A 21,263-nucleotide genomic window follows, 5' to 3' on the forward strand; every position below is an offset into this window, starting at 1 on the left:
TGTTTACTAGATTTAATAAGGTGTTCTCAAGGATATTTTTAAGAGGCTAGATTTCAGATCAGATCCATCAATAACTACTGAAGAAAATAAAGAAATCTTTCAATAAGTAGGAAAAGCTGCAAGCCTTTGTAAAAGCAGGAATTTTGTGACCGATATTAAAGGAAGGAGGACATACTAAGTGAAGCATCATATATATTATCAGTGACTAATGAGAATCAACAATTATATGCACTAAAAAGCTCCCAGGATTATTGGAAGGAGATGTTAATCAATAAGTAACTGTTAGGCATCAGATGAATTGATCCTACATTTAGGCTTCCAGTCTACTGAGGTCAGGATCCACCAAAAAAAAAAAAAAAGTAAAAAAAATGTTTAAAATGCATGTTTGGAGAGCAAGATTTCAAAGACTCAGAGGACACAGACCCAGAAGCATGAGAACAAGGAGCAAAAAGGAAACCAGCAGCAAGTCCAATCAGGGAAGACCGAACTGGGCACTAACTCAAATTTTCATTTTCAGAGTGCCTAGGTTAGAACACAATCATGTTTCTCTTACGATTTAGGCCTGAGAGCACAAATAATTGCATATTGACAGAAATCATTGTCTCTCCACTTCTTCAAGAGAACAGAGATGTTTGCATTGCCTTGGATTTGAGAAATCTAAAATACGATAGCAGAGAAGATACAAATTCACTAGCCAGGAATGGATGTTAATCCTGATTCAATCCCAGAAGCACCTACTCATCATGAATGCCTTTTCCAGGTTAAAATGTGTTCATTGAAGCTGATAATCACTGCTGTCAAAGTCATTCACAGCTGTCACACCACCTTACATGGGGGCCTCCTTAGATCGTTATCACCTCTGATACAGACGGAAGATTCCACTTAGCAGTCACCTCCTCTGCCCCAGGACAAGTCATTTCTCTCATGCTTATGTCCTAAGATATTTTCCAGTAGGGAATAGCAAGGACAGGTTATCAATGACTGAAAATATGCTTTGCACCCAAAATGACGGCAGTGAATAAATATATGATTGGTCATCAGCCAGTGGGGCTGGCCCTGAAATTGCATCGGTGGCATACAGATGTATTTGAGATTGGTCCTTGCTCACTATCTTTAACACAAAGACATAAGAAGATTTTATTAGTTCTTCCTCTGGATCTGATGAGAATTTTATGATATGTTCATGCCTCCTGGCTTTAAATAATAGTATTTCGTTTAAGAAAAATTGCTGAATAATGCTTTCCCCCAGATGAAGAAAGCCCTCTTCAAAACCAATGTACACAAGTGTGGTCCTCCAGAACTGACTTTTGAGATGACTTGTCTTTGCAGATTATTTATCAACCACATTTAAGGCTATGCTGATATATGTTCAGAAGGCAGAATTTTGCAAGTCTCTTATTTGCTAGCAAAATAGCAAGGTTTCATATTATGTCAAAACACAGAACGTGCCATTGTATAAGACTTCTCTGTGTGTTGGAATTTATTTTCTAATTTCTTTTTCTTAGATTTTTCGCAATTTTGGATTTAATTTTGTGGAACTGCTCATAGAACATAATGCAAATGCAATTTAAAAACACTCACAGAGCATTGTGATTTCTGTAATCATTCAGTCAAACCTGTGCAATGTGCATTTTCAGTCTATTAAATAAAAATGTGCTTTTGAATTATGCCATGTGGTTAAATTTAAGAGCTTTAAACATGTTTACCATAAAAATGCAATATGATAAATGTTATAATCAAAGAATATATTAAGTATCACAGGAAAATAGAAAAGAAAGTAATCATGCTTGGGGGAAACTATAAAAAGCTTCATGAAGGCAGGAATATTTGAATTAGGGTATAATCATTCATTCAACAAATATTTATCAAGTACTTACGAAGTGCCAGGAACAATTAAGTATTGGAGAGAAAGAAACGTATAGACAAAATTTCCTGCCTTCATGGAACTTACACTTCAGTGTATGAGTGTGTGTACATGGTGGTGTGAGGAGACAGATGATAAACAAGGAAAGTATGTGTGTGTCAGAGGGTGGAAAATATGATAGGGTCAAATAAAGCAGGAAATGGGGACAAAGAGTACAGAGGAGTATGTTATTATTTTCAATGGGGTGACCAGGGTAAACATTCCTGAGAAGATAATATTTAACCAGTGACACGAGTGATATCAGAAAGAAGAACAGGCCGGGTGCGGTGGCTCACGCCTGTAATCCTAGCACTCTGGGAGGCCGAGGCGGAGGGATTGCTCGAGGTCAGGAGTTCGAAACCAGCCTGAGCAAGAGCGAGACCCCGTCTCTACTATAAATAGAAAGAAATTAATTGGCCAACTAATACATATAAAAAAAATTAGCCAGGCATGGTGGTGCATGCCTGTAGTCCCAGCTACTCGGGAGGCTGAGGCAGCAGGATCGCTTGAGCCCAGGAGTTTGAGGTTGCTGTGAGCTAGGCTGGTGCCATGGCACTCACTCTAGCCTGGGCAACAAAGTGAGACTCTGAAAAAAAAAAAAAGAAAGAAAGAAAGAAGAACGTTCCAGGCAGAGACAACAGCAAGTGCAAAGGCCCTGAGGTGGGAGCATGACTTGTTCAAGGGACAATAAAGAAATCAGGTTACATATACGCGGCAGAATGAGTGTGTGGGATGTGTGTGCATTTTGTGGGGATGGAGGAGACAGTTGTAGACAATGAGGTCAGAAAGACCATAGAGACCAGAATGTGCAAGGTTTTGAAAGGCTGTTGTAAAGATTTTGGCCTAAAACAAAAGGTAGAAACCATTCATTTGTAGAGTGTTGGCAATCCCGGCAAAGATGTGGAACAGTCTATAATCACAGTAATAGCAACACCTAATATTTGAGTACATTTTATGGGCCAAGTGCTATACTCACAATAAGTAGGTATTGTAACCCTCACAGAAATGTATGAGAAAGGGGCTATTCTAAGTCCCATTTGTCAGAGGAGGTAAGTAGTTCAATAACTTAGCCAGATCACCAGGCAGGAAGTCGTAGAGGTGGGCATGAACACACCTGCCAGATGTCAAAGACATCATTCTTTCTCGCTGGCTCAGTCTGCCTTCCACTAGGGTCTGATTAACCTGGCAGCAGAACGCAGGATCCAGAGGTGGGAGGTACCGGGGTGAGACAGCAGAGGACACAGAGGCAAGAGATTGCTGCCATGAAGGCAATTCCGTGGAGGGAGCAAGGAGATAAAATCAGAAAAAGGCTGAGCAGCAGAGAGAAGAAAAAGGAGCAAGAGATGGGGAGATATACAGGAGAGCAGTATTTGTGGCAGTGAGGGATTGTAAGAAATGGAGGAATAGGAGCTGTAAATTATGGTTAAGGAAAAGGAAAGGGGAGGGAGGAAAAAATACTAGGATTTGGGGTTAGTTTTATATGATTAATAGAAAGAAGAATGATTTTCTCACAGTTATTTATAGTGATTGGCCGTTTTATTTCTGAGTAAGCCTCGACTAGCAATGTCCATTGCTTTGATACCTTCTGGAGGGAAAGGAAACCGCAGGCTTTTTTTGGTATTTGTATTCAAAGCTAAAACTCTGCTTTCATTTTCACTATGCCAAGACTGTTATAATTCAAGCATCCAGCTACAGACATGCCTATTTGAATGCTCTCATAAAATGTGTCTATGTCCAAATTTATGAAATTCCTTTATTTCCTTCTCCTACTTTATTTCCATGTTAAAATAAAATGCATCTTGTTGAAGTGACTTGGTAGGAAACTAAAAAGTGATAAAAGTCACCTTGGACTCAGTTGGGTGGCAAGAGAAATGAAGTATCACTAACAAATAAATAATCAAGAAAAGATTCCCTTAGGGCTCTCAAAAGTCAGCTAACTCACTGGGCTTGATTTCTGACTTTGATGTTAAAAAGTGCAAACCGAGTGAAGAGACTCTGTAATATAAACACGAAGCCCCGAGATGGTGGCAAAACAGTTGTTCTCTCAGGTACCTGGGGCCTCCAGAGAGCCAGAGCCACTCAGAACCCAGGCCACCAAGTGGCACTCAGGGACACTGGGAGGAAGGTTCTTCTCTGCCAAGTGCCGAGTGCACCTCGGCAGATCTATGGCTTACCACGGCCCCTCGACAGCGTGTCAGGGGAACATGAGGCCGGCAGCTGGGAAGCAGTGTGAGTAATGGAAGAGAAATTTCTCAATTTCTGACCTCATCCAAATAAAATTTTTTTAAAACGAAAATTAAAGCAGCCTTCTTCATTAGAGGAAAAAGAAACAACAAGAATACAACTGGAAATCATGAAGTAAGACTAAGTTTCCATCAGAAATGTTTTAATTAGAGTTTATATTTTGTTTCCTCGAGTGCTTAGAATGCCAAGTATCTTCCTGTTCTCAGTTCACATGCACTCAACATCCACAGAACATGCAGAATGGCAGCTTCTGCCTCAGTTTCTTAAAAGTCAGCTGCCCTGTGAGAAGTTTGCTAGGGCAGGGGTACAAACCACATGGAGAGCCCAGAGGATGAGACATCATGGGTGGTGGGCAGAAGAGGGAGGGACCACACAGAGTATCACAGCTCTAAAGATGTGACTGAAGAAGCATCCTGCAGCCCCAGCAATCACAGCTGACACTATATGGATATATGGACTAGAAAACTGCCTAGCCAATACCTTCCTGGATTCCTGATTCACAAAACCATGAGATATTTACTTAAAATAACCATTTTGTAAAGAGTTTTATGCAGTAATAGGTAACAGCAACACCCTGTTGGTTCTCTGTTGCTGCATAATGAATCACCCCCAAACTTGGTGGATTAAAACAACACAAATCATTTTATCATTACCTCTTATCATTCTGGAGGTTGACTGGGCTCAGCCAGGTGGTTTTCACTTATTGTCTCTCATGCAGCTGTAGTCAGAAGGTGGTTGACTACTGAAGTCATCTTAAAGGCTTCCTCAGTTTCATGATTGGTAGCTGATGTTGCCGTTCGGTTGGGACCTCAGCTGGGGATCTGGCTGGAACACCTACACAAGCCCTCCCCACGTGGCCTGGGCCCCCTCAGTATGGAAGCTGGGGTCCAAGCTCAATCATCCCTAAAAAGCTGGCAGAAGAGCATGGCAGTTTTACAGCCTAGTCTTGGAAGTCACAGAGCATCACGCTTTGCTGGGCAGAAATGCAGGACAGGAAGAATTAGTGCTCAAGTATTGAGTTTCAAAATCGACTTACAAGCCCATGGCAGAGAAAATAACCTGAAGAAGGAAAGTTTATGAGCCTCAAAAGTCTGACTTTCAAGTATCAAAAGCTTAAGATCCTTTAAAAACTCAGAACCTAAAGTTCATATCATAAGCCACAAGACTGCGTGACGGGTTGGAAACTGTTGAATTAGGAGCTGGTGAGTGTCCTTGAAAAGGGACTCTTGCCCTCACTCCTATCCCCAGCCACGCCCCACATCAGTTGGGGAATATGGGAGTAGAGGGAACCTGTCCTCCACTTTGGATCTGGAACCCCGAGGGGTGCCAAAGCCGTGCAGAGAGGTTCATCACCAGAGCACAGGACCAGCAGGGCTCAGATGCAGGGGAACAGTTTAGGGCAATACCAATTTTTCTGCAGAGCTACCAAATATTTCTGGGGAGGCAGGAAGAACAAACCTGACCCCATGTGGTAGTGACAGAAACATCAGCAGAAAAGAATGGGCCTCCACTGCAGACCACGCCCATTTTCCATGGGGAGAGTTGCCATGGAAGCAACTCAAAGCACCACATCTACATTCAGGTTCCCAGAAGCACCTTGTAAAAATGTGAGCCTGTGGCATGGTGTCTATATTTATCACTGCATTCTCCCACTTACTGAATAAACAGAGCAGAGGCAGAAGCAGAAATTAGGTTGCCACCATGGGTTTACCAGAGGTCCTCAAACTTTTTAAACAGGGGACCAGTTCACTGTCCCTCAGGCCATTGGAGGGCCACTGGAGAGTGCCCCGCACATTCCACACATGCGCACTGTGGGCCCAGGACAAGTCGGCTGCTAGGCAGGATAGGCAGCAGCGGCAAAAACACCTGGCGGGCCTGATAAATGTCCTCAGTGGGCCGTAGTTTGAGGACGCCTGCCTATGCAATCTAACTACCTTTATAAACTTATCCTCTAACACACACAGTTAACAGTTGGGTTTAATTTGGTTACTTCCCAACCTGGAGTTGGTTCTGCCTCCTGGTATCAGCATAAGTAAAGGCTTCCTCTGTATGTAACAGGCAAAGAGAAGAGCCTGTAAACTTTCCTATTTTGAATCCTTCACAAATGCTCTCATGGAAATAGATTCTTCCGTCCAATTATTCTATTGGACTCGGTTCAAAAGGACTGCTAGACTTCTAAGCTACCATTTGAAAATAACTTCAGGCTGTTTCATCAAAAAGCTAGGAACAGGAGAGCAATTTAGTTAAAGGAATTATGATGATGTAAATGTAACAGTGTCTGAGCTGGTACCTCTGGGAGTCCCTGTCCTCCCAGGATGGGGAGAAAGAGCTGGACACATTCAGCCACCACTGTCTCATCTTTATAATTGCTTTGGTTATAATCAGATTACATCCTTAAAGTCAGAATCATAATGTTTTCAATAAATTAAAATATCAGCTTAAAAATTCATGGGGAATTACTGGTTGTAAGAAATAAAGAATTACAGCACGGCTATTTCCTACCAATGGCTAAGACATCCAAAGCCCCGCAGAGGGTAAGTTCTGAGGCCAGATGACAAGTCCAAAAAAAGTTCCTTTGGCCAGTTACTCACATTTGGACACAACGGGCTGAACAGCAGCCTCACATTCTGCACGCAAAACACTCAACTCCGGGTAAAGTAAATCATTCTGCAAGTGGCCTCCTTCCACATTCACGGTACTTGAGAAGAGTTCCCAAAGTTTGGACACAGCGCTGTGGAGCGGAGCCAGTAAACTTCACAGCGGTTACGAAGCAGCTGCAAATCCATGCTTATGTCATGCATTATACACATGCTCTATAAAGGACACATTTGATCAAGAGAAGAAATATGGCGTTGCTTGTCCTAATCAAGGTGAGAAGCTGGATTTCACTAAAAGAGACTTAAGAATAACCCCCTTGTGTTTCTAATTATGTAACTATAAAATTTATACCTAACCTATATTACATTTCATATTTTATTTTCCCCACTTTCCCTCCTCCAAGCAAAAGAATCATGTACTCCCATCCTTTAAATTCATCACTGTAGCTATTCACATCCCGGAGGGGGAAAAGTAACAGCAAACTGAGACAAAGAACCCATCAGTCCTCTCTGAGCTTAACACTGATTTTACCTGGCGTTAGAAAATGCCCTGCAGCAATGAGAGATGTTGCCCTCCTTAGTGTTGTCTGTGGCACAGAGGACGATACCAAGTTTACTGAAAAGACCTTTTCGTAATTCCCCTTGAATAGCGGTCAGGCCAATGTAAGAGCCAAATTTTTATTACATGATTATAATTCTCTCCAAAATGGAAACTGGAAGTCAATTGAACTTGTGGACCCTGTTCTGCAGATATTCTTAGTAAATTTTATTAATCTGGAGATTCTTGCTTCCATTTACTAAAGAAAAGCAAGTTCTATCATTATTAATAGAATTTAAATATGTTTAGTTGTAGAAAATGTTTTGCTCTATTTCAGTTTGAAGAAAATAGTCGCAGTCTTTCAGCAAATATTGCCGTGGATACTCCACGAGTAAAGGGTGGTGTCAGGGCGTGACCGAAAGGGAGAGGGACACAAAGAATTCATAATTTACAAAGGGGCTGGAAAAAGAAAAATCTCTACTCTTCCTAGGTTCAAGTTAGGAGTTTAAAAGCTTTTAAGAAATAGGATTAAGACCAGGAAGTTGGTAAAAAATCCCCGCTCATGATAGCAGAGCAGGATAGCAGCTCACTGAAAACTAAACAACTATCTATAGCCCTGGAACTCTGACTGCTTCTAATGCAATAAAACTGGCCACTTTCCCCTGCCACAAACCAAATCACTGGGAGATATCTGATAGACCTAGTATTATGCACTCTTAGCCTGAAGCATCAATGCTTTGTTGTTTGCATGAAAATTTTGACCCAATATGATGTTATTTAACTTACTCTTTACTGTGGCCTATGGTGATCCTTTAGTATATTTGACATTTATGATTAAATAAAAAACATATTTGGGTTACCACATTCTTACAACAGATATTTGGCCATACTACAAATATTACCTAATAAAATGATTATGTTTTGACTTCTCAGCCATTCTGGAGATATACTACTGTGTAAAAAAAAAAATAGTAAGGCATCAGTAAATTTAAAAATAATTATACTGAGTATCATTTTGTCCTTGGCTTCAGTTTACATTACCTATTTAATGAGTCTAAAATATTATTCTACTTTGCTTTATTTTTTTTTTAAACTTGTTCTGTTGAAATATCTACCCAAGCACCAAATCCTATCAATTGTTCAACTTTTTTTGAGAGATGGAAGGGCAGGACAGTGGAATTTAATACATTCAATGTATTTTTCATCTATTTAAGCATACTTATTAAATTTCTTAGTTTTTTCTATTCTCTGGATTATTTCATTTGGAAAAGCTGTTCTATTTTTTCATATTTCTTTTCTCTTTTGCTTTTCTTTATTGAGCTAACAATATAATTCTATCCCCTTCTCCTCTTCTAGAAGTTTATCAATTTCTGGTCCCCATTCATGTTTCCAGAACTGCCACCTTCTTTTTAAATTTTGTTATTTCAATTGAAGAGCCAGAGAGAAAGAGAATAAAACTGTGTTTAGACTGCCATCTTAAAACTCACTCATTATTCTAGAGAATACTTGCCTCATGTTCGATATTTCCTCCACTGCCTAAAATGTAAAGTTTAAATAACATTCTGGTATTTGGGACTCTGCACGGTGTCACCCTACTGTATGGTTCTCCCTTAATTTCTATTATTCACATTACAGTATCAGTCTTTTCCTACCCCCTTGAGATGGTCCTTGCTCCATTCCTTGCCTGGAATGTCCCTTTTCCTTTTACCTACCATTTTATGCAGGTAGGCTCAGCTCAAAGTCCACCTCTTCTACACTTGATCCTAGCCAAAAGGCCAGGAAGTGATTAAAGTCCACCTCTTCTGAAGCCTTTTTGACCATGCTAAGATACCCCAAATTCTGTATCAAAGTGCGTTGGTGGTATAGTGGTGAGCATGGCTGCCTTCCAAAATCCTGTATCAGCTAAAAACATATATTGAGTGCCATCCAGGCAAGTGATTCTGTTCCTTGGGCCAGCAATGCCAATTATTCCAACCAGTATTTTCTTCTCTACCATTCTTACCATATACTCTAAAATTATTTCACCTAAGTGAAATTAAATTTTAAAAGCAAATAGTTCATGTTTTGATCTCTCTCTACACAATGAAAATCTCAAATAATCAAAGTAGTGTTCTTCAGTTAGGCAATTTTTATTTTACATTGTAGGGGATATGTTTTCTTGAGTAGGAGGCAAGAGTGGGTTGGATATTCTTATTCCAAAACACCTTTATAAAAATAGGTTGCTCTTGATTAGAGACAATAATGTCATTACACAATGTTCCAAGCATTCAATCCCTATTTTTTTTTTGACAATCCAAGGAAAGATTTCCTCTAATCCAAGCACTGGAAGAGGATGTTAATGTCTCAGTCCAGCTTATAAACCAGAGTAATGCTGCATGAGTGGCATCAACTCACACAGGTCTGAAGCACATCACTCACTAAAGGCAGAAATAAAATTAAAGACACAAGAATCCCAGGAAAGAAACCCTACCATGCAGGTATAAAGCCTACTCATTGCCTTGAAAAATCATAGCAGAACAACAAATCAGCATCCAAAGCAAGATTTAGAGTCCAGTTGGAAAAAAAAAATACCCCCATGGCCTAGAATATTGTCCTTTAGAGAAGTACTATGAAGCTCATGTTGACCTTCAATATTCATGTTCCCCAGTGTAGTTTGATATTAACCTGATAATCTGTGATCCATCTGAATTGCTTTCGTGAAGACTGAAGCACGGGCTAACTTTAGCACAGAGGCAAACACGTCAGTGCACTCATTTTAAGCAGAATGATATTTGAGGTAAGGGATGCTGAAAATCTGTGTCATCCACAGTACAAGTAGCCAGGCAACCTGATGCCGAGCTGGTTTTATAGACTGCACAGAACTCAGAAGCATGTATTCAATGTCTAATGTCTGGGGGGATAATTAAAATAGAATGCATCATTCATTGCTCTTGAGAATATTATTATTTGGAAAGTAAAAATTACACATGTGATAATTTTTTAAAAAAATATATGATGCAATATCCAATCAGAAATTCCATAGTATGATCAAAACTGCATTAGATTCACAAAGGATATGGGGACACAGAGTATGAGACTGGCATTCAGGGGGATTATTTAACCAGTTATGACCCATAAGTTTAAAACATACCAAAGTTAGTTTTGAAACAGATTCTATAGGCAAACAATGGCAGGATGGGTAAATAATGGTCTGTCAACACTACAGACTATTTTACAGACCTTAAAAATACAATCATAAATATGTACAATAGTATAGAAAACTGCTCATGACAAAGTGAAGTAAAAAACAAAAATAAAATGTGCACAAGGTCTGGTTACAACTATGTAAAATTATATGAATGACGACTAAAAGAAAAATTAAAAAGTGATTTGCTAGGGTAGGATTATAGGTGATTTGATTTTCATGATTTCTATATTATTTGTAATAACAAAACTTTGGGAAATACTATAGAAGTAGAAGAATATATCACACACATGTTAGATACATTGAAAAGGCAATCAGGCAGCAGTTGCAATCTGGGAGATTTTTAACTAAATGATTATAGATAATCTATTTATCATAAAATATAAGTATATATAAGTACCAAGGGCTTGGCATTTTTGCTCATATGGTAAGTAAAATTCGGAATGTGTCATTGGTCTTTTTGTTTGTTCATTTTTTGTAGAGATGAGGTCTCACTATGTTCCCCAGGCTGGTCTTGAACTCCTGGCCTCAAGCCATCCTCCCACTTTGGCCTCCCAAAGTGCTGGTATTACAGGTGTGAGCCATCATACCTGGCCAGTCATTATTTCTTAAGTAATTTTAATCAAATGATCAACTGTACATTTTCTATGACCCTAGTGGTTGTATTTCCATGAAGGGATAATATATAATCAATTTAACTGGAAGAAAAGGGAAAGGAGGGATTGTCTTCTGAGATGATCAGAATTAAAAAATACAAACAAATCACACACACAGAATTCAAGTCATTTGCGTCCCATTACCTCTACTGTACCTCCAATCCTACCCTGGATTGTAGTCCCAAACATGTGTATTTAGCTGTGAGCACTGCTTATGGGGGTAAGTTTACATTCAGACATGCTTGGGTCCTAATCTTGTCTCTACCACTTACTAGCTATGTGTCTTTAAACAAGTTAGTAACCTGTCCGAAACTCAATTTCCTCCTTGGTAAAAAGCATAAACAAGTTTCACACAGGACATATCAGGATTAATGATACAACGTATGCACAGTTGCTAGCAGAGTACCTGGTACCCCGTAGGCATCAAATAAAGTTTGTTCTTTCCCCCACTTTTTTTCCCTATGTACACAGGACTCTGGTATTCAGGTGCTAGATAAATAGTTCAGGTAGAAATGAAGATGATTCTACCTTGGCTGCAGGTTGTTCACAGACATTGTTCCTTTCCCCATACTTATCCTCTCTAGAACCAGAATCTCTAGGCTATCACCAAATTGTTGATGGCAGGACTTGTTATTTTTAGTGACTCTCAGATCAGAAAAGTAAAGTCACAAAGTGAAGTGGGGTAGAAGAATCACATTTCTTGATTAGAGTCTCAATATATAAAAGCATTCCAGGCACTTGCCTGTGTGACATCAGTAGCATTCTTTCCACATACCACAGCCCACTTGTAAAGACAATTTTGATAAGATATGTCAACCTCAGAATAATTTTAGTGACATTTTCATTAGCAAAAAATGAATATTACTTAACCGGATCCTGGCACTCTAAGCAAAAGGCAGAGATCTCTAGGGATGTATAATAATACCATGTGTTCAAGGTGTGCTAAGCAGAGGTGTGCTAGGTAGCAGGTATATTTCCATACGTAGCACAGTAGTTGCCTTTGAGGCCACAAGTACCCATAATAGGGAATACAAGTTTGCGAAGGTGGATGTTATATCAAACTACTCAATAAACTCTTTAAAAGTTTCAGTCTGAATCAATGAAATCAATTGTTCATTAAGGCCTGTCCCCAATAATCTCTGCAGTCAATAGAGGGCCCTGGAGACTTAGTTACAATTCCTGTACAAGTAACGAACTCACTATGAACCAAACAATCAGCAACTCGTCACTCAGTCATTTGGCTCTTGCAACATTTTAAAGAGAAAAAACAAAGCATCACCCCATTTACAAATAAACGCATTGACCTCATGATTAATTTTCATGTTTCCCCAAAGGAAAGCTCTTCTAAAGTTTTCATCTGCCAGGTATATGTACCTCATGTGGACTGTTGACTCCTGCTGGGACCAAAAAAAAAAAAAAAAAAATCTTCCTTTTGCTTCCCTTAGTCAGTGCTCTGTCATTATTCATAAACCAGATGTTTCAATGCTTTTTCAGTTTCCTTGTCTCTCTGACCCTACCACCTTCACCTCCTTCAGCAGATGTCCTTGCCTCTGACTTTACAAAAGGTATTGAAGCCATTAGACCAGAATTTCAGTTTTCTGTCCCCAAACGTACACATTTACCTGAAGGCTGGCCATCTTATTCCAATCCTTGCTTATTGAAATGAAGAGCTATGTCCTCACCCCTTGCCTCCTGCCTTCTGCTTAAATCTGAAAGTAAATCATTCTATCCAAGAGACATCTGCACTCCAATGTTTACTGCAGCACTACTTACAATAGCCAGGATATGGAATCAACGTAGGTGTCCAACAACAGATGGGTGGATGAAGAAAATGTGGCACATAGATGCAAAGCAATACTATTCAGCCATAAAAAGGAATGAAATCCTGTCATTCATGGCAACATGGAAGGAACTTGAGGACATTATATGAAGTGAGATAAGCCAGGAACAGAAAGTTAAACACTGCCTGGTCTCACTCATATGTGGAAGCTCTATTTATTTGACAACTTATTTTAAAGTAAATCACAGAGAAAATGAGTGAATTCTTAAATCTTACCAACATGTCCACAGAACATATAAAATAAGCCATTGATGAAGAGGAGGAAAAGGAATCATGAAGAAAAACTTCTAAATCTCCACTTAAACAGTTAAATGAAATTCAGAGGTGATTACATTAAGCTCTGTACCACCTAGTTTTATAAATGTACTCTCATGCCATCATTTAATTCTCATGAGTCTTATAAGGTAACCTCATTAATAAACGAAAGGAACTCTGTGAAGAACCTGTACCTCCAAGAAGGAGAGGAAAAGAAAATCAGTATTTTCTGAGTGTCCCTGATGTACCCAACACTTATGTTACCTCCAATTATTTTCACAATGAATTCACGGTGTATTATGTTCCTATTTTGAAGATGGGGAGAGTAGGGCTCAGTGTGGTAAAGCTATTTGCCCAGGTTTTGAAGGAGGTAAGTAGCAGATGTAGGAGTGTGTTCCAAGTTTCTCTCTCTTTCCACCACTTATCTATGTACTACTATTTAAAATTTTAATTAAAAATAGTAAATTTAAAAATTTTTGCTGTGGTATAAGATGGGTAAAATACATGTTATTGCTTTTATGTGCACAAGACATGTTTAGGCAGATACTCTTCTTAGTTATTATTATTCCTACAGTACAGATGAGGCAGGGAAAATTAAACCAGCGTGCACAGAACAAGAGGAATCAGAAGCCAGGGTTCTGGTGAGACAGGATGTCCCTGTCTGACCCTAGGTAAGTCTCTTGACTCTTCTTACCCAAGAATGTTCATGTGTAAAATGAGAGTATTGGATTAGATTATAAATGAGGTTCCCTCCAGTTGTTTTAAAAACAAAATACCAGTGAAACCCTACAACTCTTAGTGATTTGCTTCAGTCTTTAGCTGGTGCAGGCCGGGTTGTAGGTCTTGCTGATCCTGGCCTGGGCTCTGCATTCTCAGTAAATGTACTCGCTGGGGGACTGTCAATCTAGGCCGACTTTAATTGGAATGTTGGTCAGTACAAGTGCATCTACAATCACCTTCAAACTTCCAGAAGCAGATCTCCTACAGATTCTGATGCAATAACTAATGATGACTGTGCATTTCAAAAGAAGAGACATGAAAAAGCTTCATTTCAAAGGAAATCTCCGTTCATCCCTACCTCATGTATCTTCTGCCAGACACACTATCCTACTTATAAAGATTGTATTCCACTAGATAATATGCTCTAAGAGCTCTGCCTTGGTCATTTTTATATCATTAGCTTTTAGTATAAAACTTGGCAAGGATTTGATAATCAATAAATGTTTATAGAATGAATGGCAAATCTCACCATCCCTGAGTATCCCAAACCAACTTACCTTCATGGCTTGGCTCAGATGCCATCTCTACCTCCCCCCTTCCCAAACTCCCATAATATTTTAACTTTGTTTCTCATTTTCTATATTTTATTGTATTTATGTATATATCTTAGCTGTCCAATAAAGTCAAATTTTCTGAGACAGAAGCTATCTCTTGCTCACTATTGAAACCTTATAATACCTAGGTCATAATAGGCACACAATAAATATGAAAGGAGTACATCATTCATATGTGTGTGTATATGTATATACATACATACATACATATATGTATATATACACACACACATACACCAAAGCTATTAGCACAGTGCTTTACAGATAGTAGATACTCAATAAATATTATTGAATAAATTAAATGTTCTTTCTGATAAAGTTGTGCTGAAACCAGCACCCTAAAACTAAAAATGTGTGCAAGTTATACCAAAAGTTTTGGGGGAAAATGTAGCAAATTATATTAAAGATTGTAAAAATTGTCATATCCTTGACTAATAATCCCACTTTTGAGACTTTAGTCCTTAGAAAATAGATGAACAGATACAAATCAAACCAAACTAACCAAAACAATAATAGAGTCTGTATAAAAAATTTAGTTTAGCATGTTTTGTAGTGAAAAATTGAAAAACAGTAGAAATTAAAGTATATTTATAGCCTGTTGATATAATATTATTGTACTATTCTAATGATAGTTCTAATGACCTGTGAAAGTGAAAGATGCTTATGACTAAGGCTAAAATGCAAAGTTCACATGAATTATGATATTTACTGTGGAAAAACAGAAATACTTGTGGAAAAATCAAATATGCAAAAATAGAAAAATAGTTATTTGGGGTGGTATTGTTATGGGTGATTTTTCTGCAGTTTCCTTTAAATTTATTATATTATTTTTAATAATAAAAAATTTGGTATAGTCAATATTAACTTTTCCTTAATGTGGCTATATTTTCCATAGACAGTTGTTTAGTGAGGACCAATGCATAAAATTAAATAGCTACTCAGTAGCTGTTGCTTCAGTACTGAATTCTTGGACTCAGGTGACACTTGAAGTATATGTCATGAGGTGGAAAGTAAGGCACGTTCTGCGTGATGCAGAGTATAAAAACACATTTGATAAGCAGCAAGCAGCCAGGCCCAGCAAAGGAACCTCAGAAACCATGTACCTGGTGCTGGGATTATTCACTGAAGGAAACTAGTAACACTAGTTCCTAAGAGGGTTAAACAAATGTGACTAGAACCAGGAAGGGATATGAAGAGAAGGGAGAGGAATTAAAGATGGTTGTCTCTTTAGTTCTCCATCATCTCCTAATCCCCTTACCATCCCCATCATCTAACAGGGATGGGCAAACTATGGCCTGGGGGCCAAACGTGTGTGCTGTTTTTGTAAATAAAGTTTTATTGAATATAACTGAGCTCATTCATTTATGTATTATCTTTGGCTGTTTTTATACTATTAATACAATGAGCTGAATTATGACAGAGACTGTACGGCAAGCAAGGCAGTAATTATTTGCTATTGGCACATTACAGAAAGATGCATTTATCCTGTACCCACAGACATAAGGAGATTTTTAAAGAGAAATCTTACTTAAGTAATGGGCCACCTTTTTCTATTACTTTTTCTTCAAATATACTAGCCTGGAAGATGGGACAATCATATAATTTATCATCCAAATTCAGACACTTTTGCAGGTGAAAGGGGGTGTTAACTAGACTATACTCCAGGACAACAGAAGTAAACCAAGGCTATCCCAGACAGAGCAGATGGGCTAGTAGTACAGATCAGTTTTCAAAGGGCACTCATGGACTGCTTTTATATGTACACAGAAAGCTTAGGTGTTGTTTCTTCTTGGTTCTTGCTAGTTCTACAGTCCCTAGGTGATTTTCCCCTGCCCACTGTCACAACTCTGCCCTAAGGCTTACTCTGGCCTCTGAAGAACCCAGCTGTTGGAACACCACTCAGGGTACCATCTCTCCACTTTCATTAGAGCAAAGGGAGAAAAACTCACTTATCCCATTTAAATAAATAATAAACTTTAATAATTCTAAATCAATACAAATAAGAATTTTATGCCTAAAAATTTCACTTGGTTTAATGTGAAGGTAACTTCTTAAAATGCTATTCTTTTTGAGAAGAATCTCAGATTTCTTTTCTCAAATAATTTATTTAAAAATGGTCATTGACCATGGCATTTATCACAGCAGGATCGCAAAATACATATGGCAATATATGATCCATTGATTTGAGCTTTTAATACTCACTAATACTGTTGGGAGACTTATTATTTAAGAATGAGGTTTCTAATTTTATCATTCCAGAATTTAAAACAAAAGAAGAATACACCCACAGGCACTTTTTTTAGTAAAAATTTTTGACACTGTGGGGAAAAAGGAGTAAAACAAAAGATGCTTACAACACCTTTAATGAAATCTAGCGCATACTTGGTGAGCCTGTTGTCTGTGAACAATAATAGCTTATAGCTTTGAAACCTCTCTGAATGGCTTTCCAAATATTGCCATCTGGTGGAATTTCAGTTAATTGTTCCTTTGTTCTAGGGAGCTCATGGAGGTGAACTTTGAAGACATTACTTAGAGAGACTCAGAGGACCAGTGGGAAATTACTGAAGGTCAAAATGATTGTGTCTCAAAGGCAAATCTCAAACTGAAAAAAACGAGGCTTTCTGGGTTCTTCATCCCTGTCACTAGATTGATCTTTCTAGAGCTCTCTCTCTTGTAAAGCCGATAGACAGGTTTCTTTTAACAGTACCAAATAAAAATCATTTATTCACAAATCATTAGAAATGCCATCAGGTCATTTTGACTATATACTGGATATTCTCCCCCTTCAGTTATCACTAATAATATCTCCAAAATCAGACTCTAATTATCTTAACCATTTTTAGAGGAATTGCTAATAGCAGTTTATTAGCACTTAGTACATTTGGGAAATAGAATACAATTTAAAAAATATTGTTTTAATGGAGCATATTTGCTCAAACGTTGGATTAAGTTGTATACTAGAATTGTGAACATAAATTTGTTGTAAAAGTAGTAATACTCACTTCAATTTAGTCTGTAACCAAGGAGTCATGCAACATAATTTATATTTAAGACTTACCTTGAGCATCCAGGCTCTCTCCCTGGCTGTCGAACTGAATTGTTCCTCTGGGAAATGGGACATTAGTGTAGCAAAAATGGGGGGTGGGGAGGGAGGGAGGGAGGGAGAGAGAGAGAGAGGGAGAGAGAGAGAGAGGGAGAGAGAGAGAGAGAGAGAGAGAGAGAGAGAGAGAGAGAGAGAGAGAGAGAGAGAGAGAGAATGAATTAATATGAATTTAATATGATGAAAACTTCGGAGCAAAGAGTTATAATTTAGTTCATTGGGTGTGGCCAGTAATGGAAAAGGAAATTAAAGAAAAAACACACCCCAAATAACAAAAGTCAGTTGATTTTGCCATATGAGAGTGATTAAGTAAGCCAGACAACAATAGAATTATGCTCTCAATCTATATTTATTAGCTTAATTTTTAGGTTGATTTATTATAGTTTGTGAAAATTTAGTATGTTATCAGTCCTATGACAATAATTTTTCTTTTACCTTCCCTCTGCCCTGATAGTCTGGTGTGATGGGAGTCATGTCGGCAGATAACCCCAAGACACAGTGCCTCTAGTGGGGTATCAAATATCAACATCAATGAAAGCATTGACTACCCCAAACTTAGGTTTATTTGCAGGTTTCATATCTGGTACCATACAAATTTATTCTAGTCAAAACATTTTTGTTTACTTTTGACAGGGTAAGCATTATAAACAATGTCAGGATCAAACTTTAAAATATACGCACCAAGAAGCAGTAATTTACTTTCTTTATATGAATTAGTTATCTCTTTTCAAAAAAGTTCTCTGACTAAATGATAAAACAAGATAGTAAATGAATGAGAGATACATCCAATTCTGGAAGCTGAGAAATGCAGGAGGCGTGGGCTTTGAGGGTGGGATGCTGGGAAATGGATGGTTACTGGGGATTTGTGAGGGTTTTACCAGTTACTGCTAAAAGTGACCTGACTCCCTTATGTGCACGCACCTTAACTGTCTTCCCCATCACCTGAAGACACAAAATTAGAAATGACCCCTTCCCACCTTCCATCTAAGCCCAACATTGCTCTTCTGGGCTTTCTGTCTATGACCTTTTCAGAAATACCTTTGGTACTTATATAGTTTTAAATGAATTGTACACAAATAAAAGAAAAATTATATAAAAATAATTGTACAAAAATATCATTAAACTAAATATTTAGTTTAATATCAGTTGTACAAAAATAAATATTGTAAACTAAATAATAAGACAAAAATAAAATACAAAATGATTCAGCCAAGGACTCTAAAAATAATTCATAAACTTTGGCTTGCTTAAAAACTAGAATATTAGGCCAGGTGCGGTGGATCATGCCTGTAATCCTAGCACTCTGGGAGGCCGAGGCAGGCCAGATCCTTTGAACTCAGGAGTTCAAGACCAGCCTGAGCAAGAGCGAGACGCTGTCTCTACTAAAAAAAAATAGAAAGAAATTAGCTGGACAACTAAAAATATATAGAAAAAATTAGCTGGGCATGGTGGCGTATGTCTGTAGTCCCAGCTACTCAGGAGGCTGAGCCAGAAGGATTGCTTGAGCCCAGGAGTTTGAGGTTGCTGTGAGCTAGGCTGACACCATGGCACTCTAGCCCGAGCAACAGAGTGAGACTCTGTCTCAAAACCAAAACCAAAAAACAAACAAACAAACAAACAAAAAACTAGAATATTTAACATGAACAGTGTAAAGAACTAGACTCAGGTGAACTAAATATAATTTAATTTTTTCCTTCAGCTAGAACAGGTAGAATTTCTTTACATATTTTATAGCAGAATTTAATTTTATGGGTGCTTCACATCTTTCCATAATTTAATGATAGCTGAGAATTTTGTTACAGAAAAAAACAGGAGAAAGTATTTGGGAAATATTTTTGGCCTTGACACCAAAAACAACCTATAAAAGGAAAAGTTGATAAATTGGACTTCATCAAAATTAAAAACTTTTTCCCATGTGAAGTGAATATAAACTAGGAGATAATATTTGCAAGCCACATATATGGCAAAGAACTAGTATTTATAATATATAAAGAACTCTCAAAAATTCAACAGTAAAAAACCAACTCAATTGGAAAATGGGAAAAAGATATGAACAGACATTTAACTAAAGAGGATACACAGAGAGCAAATGAGCACATGAAGTGATAGTCAACATCAGCCATTAGGTAAATGACAATTAAAATTATAATGACACGTTGCTATATACCTATCAGAATGGCTAAAATAAAAAATAGAAACAACGTCAAATGCTGGTGAGGATTTGAAGAAACTAGTATCACTCATATGTTGCTTGTGAGAATGTAAAAAATGGTACAGCTACTCTGGAAAACAGTTTGGTAGTTTTTTGTTGTTTTATTTTTAAACTAAACATGCAACTACCATATCATCTAGCAATTGTACTCTTGGGTAATCCAGGAAAATGAAAACTTATGTTTATAGCAGCTTTATAGTAGCTCCAAACTGGAAACACTCCAGATGTCCTTCAACAGGTTAATGGTTAAACAAACTATGGTACAGGTGTACTATAAAACACTCCTCAGCTACAAAAAGGAACCAATTATTATTGATACAAGCAACAACCTGGTGAATCTCCAGAGAATTAGGCTGAGTGAAAAAAGCCAATCTTCAAAGGTAATACACTATATGACTTCATTTATTTAACATTCTTGAAATGAGAAAACTACAGAAATGAAGCACAGATTAGTGGTCGCCAGGGGTTAAGGAGTGAATGAAGGCTAGAAGGCAGTGTGGTTTAAAAGGGCAACACAAGTATCCTTGTGGTGATGGAAATGTTCTGAACTTGATTGTGTCAGTGTCAACATCCTGGCTGTGACATTGTACTGTAGGTTTGCAAGATGTTACCATGGGGGACTGGATAAAGGACAAGTGGGATCTCTCTAAATTTCTTACAACTAGGTGCTAATGTACCATTATCTCAAATTAAAATTTTTTTAAAAATCAGGAGATGGGACAGCAACTAGCATTGAGCAAGATACCTCACTTTTATTTTTTCACCTTTGCAGAGAAAAAGAAAAGCCCCAAGGCAGTGGGCAAGATGGGTCAGGAATTTGCTCTACTTTGCACAGATCCAAGAAAAAAATAACTCACATACAATACCAGCATTCAGAAACCACTGCCAATGTTCTGCTGACCAATCTTGCCTATCTTGGCATTTTCTCTGCTGTTATCCCCTTTATCTCCCACATATACCTTCCCAATCTATTAAAAATAAAAAAAATTGATATAATTACACACATTCAAAACCAGAAGTGAGTTGGAAATAGCAGTTTGATACATCCTGCATTTCTGAACTGATCTCTCATACCTTCTCATCCAGGAATTTCCAAATTTTCCAAAAGTGCCACATCTTATTTGCACAGGAGTGAGATTTTAAAAATTTATTTTATTTTTCTAAGAAATGGGGTCTATGATGCCCAGGCTGGAGTGCAGTGGCTATTCACAGGTGTGATCACAGCACACTGTGGCTTCCAACTCCTGACCTCGAGTGATCCTCCCACCTCAGCCTCCTGAGTAGCTGGGACCACAGGGGCATACCACTATGCCTAGCTTTACAATTAACTGCATTTTTGATTAATGACTTATCCTAGGCACTGTAACTCTCAAATTTCATTCTCTGCATATCTTCTCTAG

The 21,263-nt window shown here is 38.1% G+C and overlaps 1 protein-coding gene across 1 annotated transcript in view; it reads right to left on the reverse strand.

Moving 5' to 3' along the window:
* Positions 1-21,263, reverse strand: part of MAPRE2 (microtubule associated protein RP/EB family member 2) — a 138,679-nt gene that overhangs the window by 98,403 nt on the left and 19,013 nt on the right. Inside the window, exon 2 of the mRNA XM_020282377.2 lies at positions 17,610-17,656. The gene's annotated coding sequence lies outside the window, so the exon portion shown is untranslated. The remainder of the gene's footprint in view (positions 1-17,609; positions 17,657-21,263) is intronic.

This window comes from Microcebus murinus, chromosome 17 (genome assembly GCF_040939455.1).
Source record: "Microcebus murinus isolate Inina chromosome 17, M.murinus_Inina_mat1.0, whole genome shotgun sequence".
NCBI classification, from domain to species: domain Eukaryota; kingdom Metazoa; phylum Chordata; class Mammalia; order Primates; family Cheirogaleidae; genus Microcebus; species Microcebus murinus.